Below are 7,910 nucleotides of genomic sequence, written 5' to 3'. Positions count from 1 at the left end.
GAATCACACTAGGTAAGTATCGGAATACGCATGACAAAAAGATAACACAAATCCACGAAGACAACACACTAGCGTTCCGAAAACATTCCAGGGACAAAAGAAGCAACTACACTAACGTTCGACACATGTAAGTTAGAGACGTCCAGTATATATCACCACAGCCTAGCTCAGTTCATCTGCAACAGTTCCCGGCTGTAATACACACAGTATTCCAACTCGGAAGAAGCCCGAAGGAAAATATAAAACATTCAAACGAAAACGAGGCCCCGCAAGGCACATCATGCGTTCCGCCATCTTGGCCGATGCTGTCGATGTCACTCCGATTCTCTCAGCCGGATTAGCGAGGCAGCGAAAACCAAAACTAACTGGTGTGCAGAGCTCGCCTTGATAACTCCTGGCTGTTTGGTGCACTCATCTCTATGTATAAAGGCTGGATAGCGGATGGGTGAGGGTACAGCGGGAAAGGGTACGCCAACCAGCCGCCATATTGCGGTGCTCAAAAGAGCCATTACAGCCCATTGGAATGCATGGAAGCTGTGACAAGTTTTGCTGTTTGTGAGCGCTTCCCTTGCTGCTTCGCTAAAATTTTGCCACGGATCGCTGCAGAAATCCCTCGTGATTGGATTCCTTACGCTTTTTGTGTGAAATCCCGTCACATACATGTTATTTCCCGTCTATTTTGTACTAGTGTGAGGTCGTGTTGTTCCAATTTTGTACTTTGAACTTCGATTATGTGATTTGCTGGTTTTCTGTGGTGTTGTGTTACGTTTCCTTTGTCGTCGTCAGCGTGTGCAGCGTGTTGCTTCTCGTGTTTCTCCCGTTTCCTTTCTGCTCGGGGGTGTGGAATGCCAAGGAATGTTTAGCACGTTTGTTTATGTAACCACCTTAATATGCTTGGGTATAAACATTATGCTTTGCACAGGAAGTTTGGATATGACTAGTTATGACACGAAATGCCGTACGGCACTAAAGCACTTCCAAAGGACTAGAATGATATTATGTGATATAAAGGCTATATCACGGTAAAAACATATCGACTAGAAATATGTGCACTGGGGAAGTAAATGGCGGTAAAGACAGTTTAAAATGACTAGAGGTAGAGTGAATAAGTCATAAAAAGGCTAAGTAGCAAGGTCTTGTGATGAAAGCTCCAACATCGAAGTATCACAAGTCCAGTTGCAACAGCAAGTTTGAAGCAGTCAACCAGGTAAGTGGGCAGAGTGCATTAATGGTTGTTGAATATGATCAACCTTGACAATTTCTTTCGCAGTGAGGCCTGGCTGTCACCTTCTCTGTATATTCCTTGGCAAGGTGGTACAGTCCAATACTGCTGTAGCACTGGGAAACTGCTTTGATCAGACGGATCACGTTGTTTTCATTTGGGCTGCATTCAAACATATATTGTCGCAAATTTAAGCAGGGAGAATAAAGAGTAGACATTCGAGGTTGAAAAATTATTTATTGTCTGTAAGTAAAGTAAACATGCTGGAACGCACCAAAGAGACATGTGGCTGGTGTGTTTGTATGTCGTACTAATACGAGTTTGTACGTTAGGCAAAATTTTCATGCAATACTTTTTTTCTTTATATGCTTTTGCCCACCTTAGTATTGTCCTATCCAATATGGAGTGGCTTTTACTGCATATGAATGCATAATTCAGGAGTGTTTTCATATATTGGACTAGCTGCAGCTTTAAGGTGCCCTTCGTGCAGTACTGATTCCAATCATCAGCCATCGCTTGAAACTCTTAACTAGGGAACATGATTCTAGAGGCTAGATTTTCATGCGAATACACACTTTCAACCAGAGTTCGAGGCAACTCGTTGCTGTTACTGTTTCTTTTCTTGAAAACTATATAACTTGACTCGCTACTTTTGCACCGTGGTAACTTTCAGAGGAACTCCTTTTTCAGGTAACTTTGCCAAAGTAACTTAACCTAAGTTCCAAGTTACTTTTAATTCGCTTTTCACTCACGTCCACTTATTTCCTTGCTTTCTTTATGGTTCTTCCACGGCATTTTATGTCATAAAACGTGATGTCCAGTCAATGACAGTATTCTGTTCAGGAAGTAAGAACTGCTGCTATTGAAATGAAGCTGAACCATCGTGTGCCCACAGGGAGTAAGATGTAGAGCGTTCGAATTGTTGGACATAAACGAAAACTCAACGCAGGCACCTCAGGGTCGAACTCAACTGCACCTGTGTAGTGCTATTTTGTGTCAAAAAGTTCAGCCAGCTTTTAGTGCATATCAATACGGCCTCTACATATGACGCATGCATTGTTACTTTCTGGAGGTGTTCTGGGAAGTCGAACTTGTTGGGCACAGCTTCAGGCCTCAGTCGAACGGTTTGGCATGTTCTGTCGAAGCATTTGTTTTTAAAAGGTTTGCTGCAGACCAGTGATGTCGTCGACGGCGTCCAGTCAACCTGCATTGAACAATTTGTGCCATCAATTACGGAAGGGATGACAAGGGTAATCCAAGCACGCAATCGTCGATACCATGACCAACAAACTGAGCCGTAGATACCAGACCTGACAAACGCACTTCAACGCCTGCTGCGTGCCGAGGCTATACCCGTGAACTGCAGGAAGTCTAGACTATCACAATGACTCTATCCAGATAACGTACGGCTTAAAGTTTAACGTTTAGATCTAGAGATACGATTCACAAGGTGCCGCGCACATGCTTCAACAGCAACGTTTTGTCACCCCGCTCGTGGACTAATAACTCACATTTATTTGTAAAACCAAGTCACCTACTTGTGAAATGTCGTCCCCGGTGCCTTGCCAGTACGGTCAGCACGCCCCATAACCGCAGCAGGCGGGCATGACATCACAAAAATGCTACGCAAAGGCGCATGCAGATAATGCAGCTGAATCGCGGACGGCAATGTTTTGAGCTTCCCAAGATGGGGGGGGGGGGGGCGGTGACAGTACGGTTGCACCCTCAATCCGCTATCCAACCTATTATATAGAGATCAGTGGTTTGGTGTAATCTTGCTAAGTCACTGCCACTGTACATGTCTGACTTTTTACTTATCCGACATACCCTGTTTATGAGCTGAAGTACTTGCCAAAGGAAACGGAATGGCACCTCCACAATTGACATGAAGGGAGACTGGACAAAAATTCAGTATTTTTATATCTCAATCAATCAATCACTCCAGTATTTAAAAAAGACAATTGATTTCCCCAATCCGATTTCATGGCAGTCACGTGGAAATAATCTATCAGGGCTAACTGTTAGGTACGTATAACCTTGTTGAACCTTTAATCCGCTTCTGACACAGGGAATGTTTTCGTGTTTTGTCTGTATTTCTGCAATGTGTTGGTTTTCCTCTTGCGGCATCTTCATTTTCGGTTCCCCAGCTACAGCATCTGGGAACGCCTTTCTTTCAAGCAGCTTATCTGTGGGGTTTGCAGATTTTCTTTGACAATGTTTTGTGCTGACAAAACACAGGTGCCGCAGAACAAGATGGAACTACGACGCAGCCCATTGGAGCATCCCAACTAACGCGTCCCGTAGGCGATCGATGGATGTTCAGACTAGGCTGCCGATGCCCGGGCCCTTGTCGGCTGTCCCCGGGCAATGGTTGTGTGGGGTAGTTAAGCTTTAACGTTGCTCAAACCAGTGCAGGCACTTCCTCTTGTGTACACATGTGTGTGCGCAAAAAGTTGTTGACACTTTCTAGCGCATTTTGCTTAGCAAGTCTAAGATAGTTAGCTTTAGCTTGTTGTACAGTCTTCATTTCACCCTGCCTTGCAAAGGAACAAACTTCGTTGCGACATGCGTAGCATTTCTGGGAGTATATGAGGTATTGCTGGAACTTTTTAATCCACAGAGTCAGTCGACTCGCTGTTGTCTTGTGAATACCCGGGATAGCTAATGAGGACAGACGCGTCCGAAGAAACCTGTTGTAATGAGTATAAACTCTAAAAAATAAGGGAGCCAGCGTGACTCCCCTTGGAGGAGTCAAACCCTGCCACATATATAACCCCCTTCCTGGAGTCACTATGACACCATCAAGGCAGGAAGGTCATTTGATGCCATCAAGAGGAGTCATTTGACTCCCACTGGCATGGATCTGTTTTGACTCCCACCGGGATCAAGTGACCCCATGGGGGAGTCACTTGATAGCCTCGGGACTGGGGGGGGGGGTCCTTCCACCCCCACACAAAGAATGCGCCAAAACGAAGCACCGTTGCAACAAATTGTTTTCGTGCAGTACTCGCTCAATGCACCAGTTCTTGACCAGAACGTACAAGTATGATTCCGTTTGGTCACTTACATCAAGGTGTACTGGCAGTTAGAACATACAGCAGAAAGACATAATTTGTTGCAAACGGTATTCTACATTTTTGACAAGGTACTGAATGATTCCAGACTATAGGCTTAAGATGAGAGATTTTTATTGCTTTGACAATTCGAACTCCTTTGAGACAAGATACCAGCAATAGGCTGCATTGACTAGGTTACGCACAATTTGCTCTTTAAATTTAGATACCCGAACCACCCGCTCAACTTTGACGTTGTTCACAGCCGTGCACAAATCTGATGATCCACATCGATTAAGAACTAGCACTTGCGGAGCGTAGTGGCTATTGACTGTCCTATACTTCTTAAAACCAGTTTCATCCAGTTTGAGTGAACAACTGGATTATTAAATTTTTGACCAGGATGAATGTTTTTGTTATTGTTTTGTCATCATTTTGTCACAAAATGTCATCTACAAGGTGGTGCCTTGAAAAACCCACCAGTCTGATAGTTCCTGCACTGCAGATACGGAAATGGTACCTGTGGGTTTCCGAACTGAGAGAAAACGAATTCTCATTACGAGAGAGAACAATTGCAACGTGATTCGATATAAAAAGCTGCCTAAAAAATGCGCAAAATGGAATGGAAAAGGTTTCTGGCAACAGCACGAACGTCTTGCTGATGATGCCGCCGCCCAGAATGCAAGTAACACTTGCATACTTTCCGTTGATGCTGGCATTGTTACTGTATAAGAAGTTTGCTAGTAACACTTACGCGCTGTCTTCAAAATCTTCCTGTATGCTGTTTCATACATTCGAGTAACGTTTTGCTGCTATTCCAAATTAATTCCCAGTTTCCCCCCCGATAACAAGAATAGGTGATGTGTCCTTGCCACCTCAGAGGCGTTTGTCACACAGCTGTAGCACGCAAAATGCTGAATAGGGGCAGGCTTTCCGAGGCAACCCCCCCTACGATGGAGCATTACATGGAAATTAATGAAGCACAGCAACTAGTTGTGGCAACTAGTTGTACTTAATCGATGTACATTATGAGACTTGTGCAAAGCTTCAATATTGTATAAGCTCCCAACAGTTATTCCACCGTTAATGTAACAGTTAATTAGTTAAGCTCAAGGACTGTACACAACGTTAACGGTAAAGAAGGTAGCGACCAGCAATGCCGATGCAGGATGCCGGACCATGAAGCCTTCGGTCAAAACAGAGAATGATGCAGAAATTTGCAGGTAATCTGCTGTGCGATGGATGATGGTAGGATACACATGGGCCTCTCCCGGCTTCTGCAAGTAAAGTATTTTAAGAGTGAAATTATGAAGAGTGCCATGAAAACAATACCACATTATCAGATAATAATATAATTTCATAAGTTCTATCTCTTCCGCGGAAAATGCATACGATAATTCAGGGGTTAAAATTGAGTTGGTATTTGCTGTTGGTATATGAATGAAATACGGTAAAATGAGGATGTTTCTCATCAGCACTGCAGTGATGTGATTGACCCAAGCCATTTTAGAGAAAATTCTGCAGCAGCAAAAAAAAAAAAGAAAAGAGAAACCCTTTTCAAGCAAAAAAAACGGTGTTTTTGAGCAATATGCTACGTCATCACGCGCACACTATATACTTAATTTGTACTTTCTAAAGAGAGACGACAATGGGGTCATCGAACCCGAAGCCCATCTCCTTGTAGCTCAGTCATCAGACTCAGTTGAAGTAGGTTACCTGTAATGACAAAAATTAGCCCAGTGTTCGTAACAGCGGCAGAGCGGTTTTAAAATTCGAAAATTCCAGGTGAAGTACAGTAAACAATAGAATATAGATAACAGCCAATAATTTCTCATTAGTCATTTTCTGCCGATATGCTGCAGCCACAATGCCAAATATAAACGAAACAGTAAAGGAAATGCCAAAGCTAGCTTACTGGTGAAAAAGTACTATGTGTGCCTTACACACTATGACATCTTTTTTAGTTATTTTCGCATTCAATTTGTGCAGTGTGCTTTCACGTAGTGCTAGAATCACTTAGGCTGAACATGACCAATTTTTATTTCAAGCTTCTCGTACCACAACACCAATTAATTGATCGCCTATTACGAGCGTTCTCGCAAATCTTTTGCGTTATCGCGTTAGAGACGCCATGTGACATCTGCGATAAGTTGTGGAAACACAGCACGCAAACAGCAATGACATCAAAAATGAAAGAAAGGGTGATGGTGATCTTATATCTATCAGTTTACTATTGCCTGGCCCAAACAGGTAGGAGACAAGCTCCTACGCAGTTTTTCCCTTTAAACAACAAGTGTCAGGAAAGGGTTTCCTACCGGCAGGATACCGGACTACCGTCTGCAAAACAGAAGCGAAACTGTACAAATAGGACACGCGACTTCTGTCCCGCGATGACTTACGCTACCTAAAGTAGCGCTACCTGGTGATAGGTACGCGCTAAACGAGCAGTGGGCCTCAGCTGGAGTCTTCCCTTCGCTTTTGACAGCGCAAGTGGATGTTTGGGCAGGTCTTGAGCGGATTCCTGATATTGTGCGACAATGTAGTAGGATGTAGTAGGATTGGCTGTGTGGCGCAATTGGTGGAGCAATCACATCACTGGGCTGCAGCCCGCCGCAGCGACGTAGTCACCGGATGATTGTGCTAATTTCGGAAATTACCTTCTGGAAACCTCTGCCACCATTCAGGAAGGCTTTGAAAAATGTTTAGTTGTGGGAAACTTTGAACTTTCAATTGAACTTTGAGAATTGCCAAGCGAATCTCACTATTTTTATTTATTAACAGTATCGCAACAGAAATAGCAAAAAAAAGTAAAACTTCGGCTTTATCCCCGCCTGCTCAATTGTCGCAAAGAAAAGCGCATGGAAGATGCGGGGAGAGGAGTAAGTGATCCCCTCTTGTTTTACCTTTCTTTCCCCCGCATGGACCTTGATGCTGGGGACAACTGTCTTATCACAAAGAATCCAAAAGAAGTCTTATCACAAAAACGCACAACAAATGAAGGTGGGGCACTTCCTCCTGGAGACCAACATTACACGCACGCTTCTTCGCAAAAATCAAGCAGGCGTTGCTGAAGCGTAATTTTTACTTGTTTTTGACGATTTTGAGTTGCGATACTGTGCATAGTTTTTGTTGGGTCTGTTGGGCGCTATCCGTGGAGGACTTCGTATTTCTGTAAAAAAGAAAGTGAGGCTCGTGTGGCAATTTTCGAAGTTCACTTGACTAAAAAGAAATTTCCTGCAATTAAAAATTGACCAAAGCCTTCCTCTATGGTGGCAAAAGTTTCCAGAACTGGTAATTACCGAAAGTCCCGCAACACCCTGTAGTGCGCTGAATATTATAAATGTGTACTGTCGCACAAACAAGCTTGTTACATCCCAAAGGGCATGTTAACTGCAGTGAGCCCAGTTGGGCGCTCCAACTCTAGCCCAACATTAGCTACTTATGAATAATTCAAACATTTAGCTAATTGGCTAACTCCGAAATCGTACAGCTCCAGTTGTAGGGTCCAGTGCCAGTAACCCAAGCAGCACCCCGATGTCGGGCCGACATCGGCCCGATGTGCTCCTGCCGACATCCCCGATATCGGCCCAACATACACTTTGCAACACCGCCCAGAGTTGGGGTCCGATCTCGTT

The sequence above is a fragment of the Ornithodoros turicata genome, chromosome 1 (genome assembly GCF_037126465.1).
Source record: "Ornithodoros turicata isolate Travis chromosome 1, ASM3712646v1, whole genome shotgun sequence".
NCBI lineage: Eukaryota > Metazoa > Arthropoda > Arachnida > Ixodida > Argasidae > Ornithodoros > Ornithodoros turicata.
The sequence above is the reverse complement of the archived record's forward strand: the minus strand, read 5'-3'. Positions refer to the sequence as shown.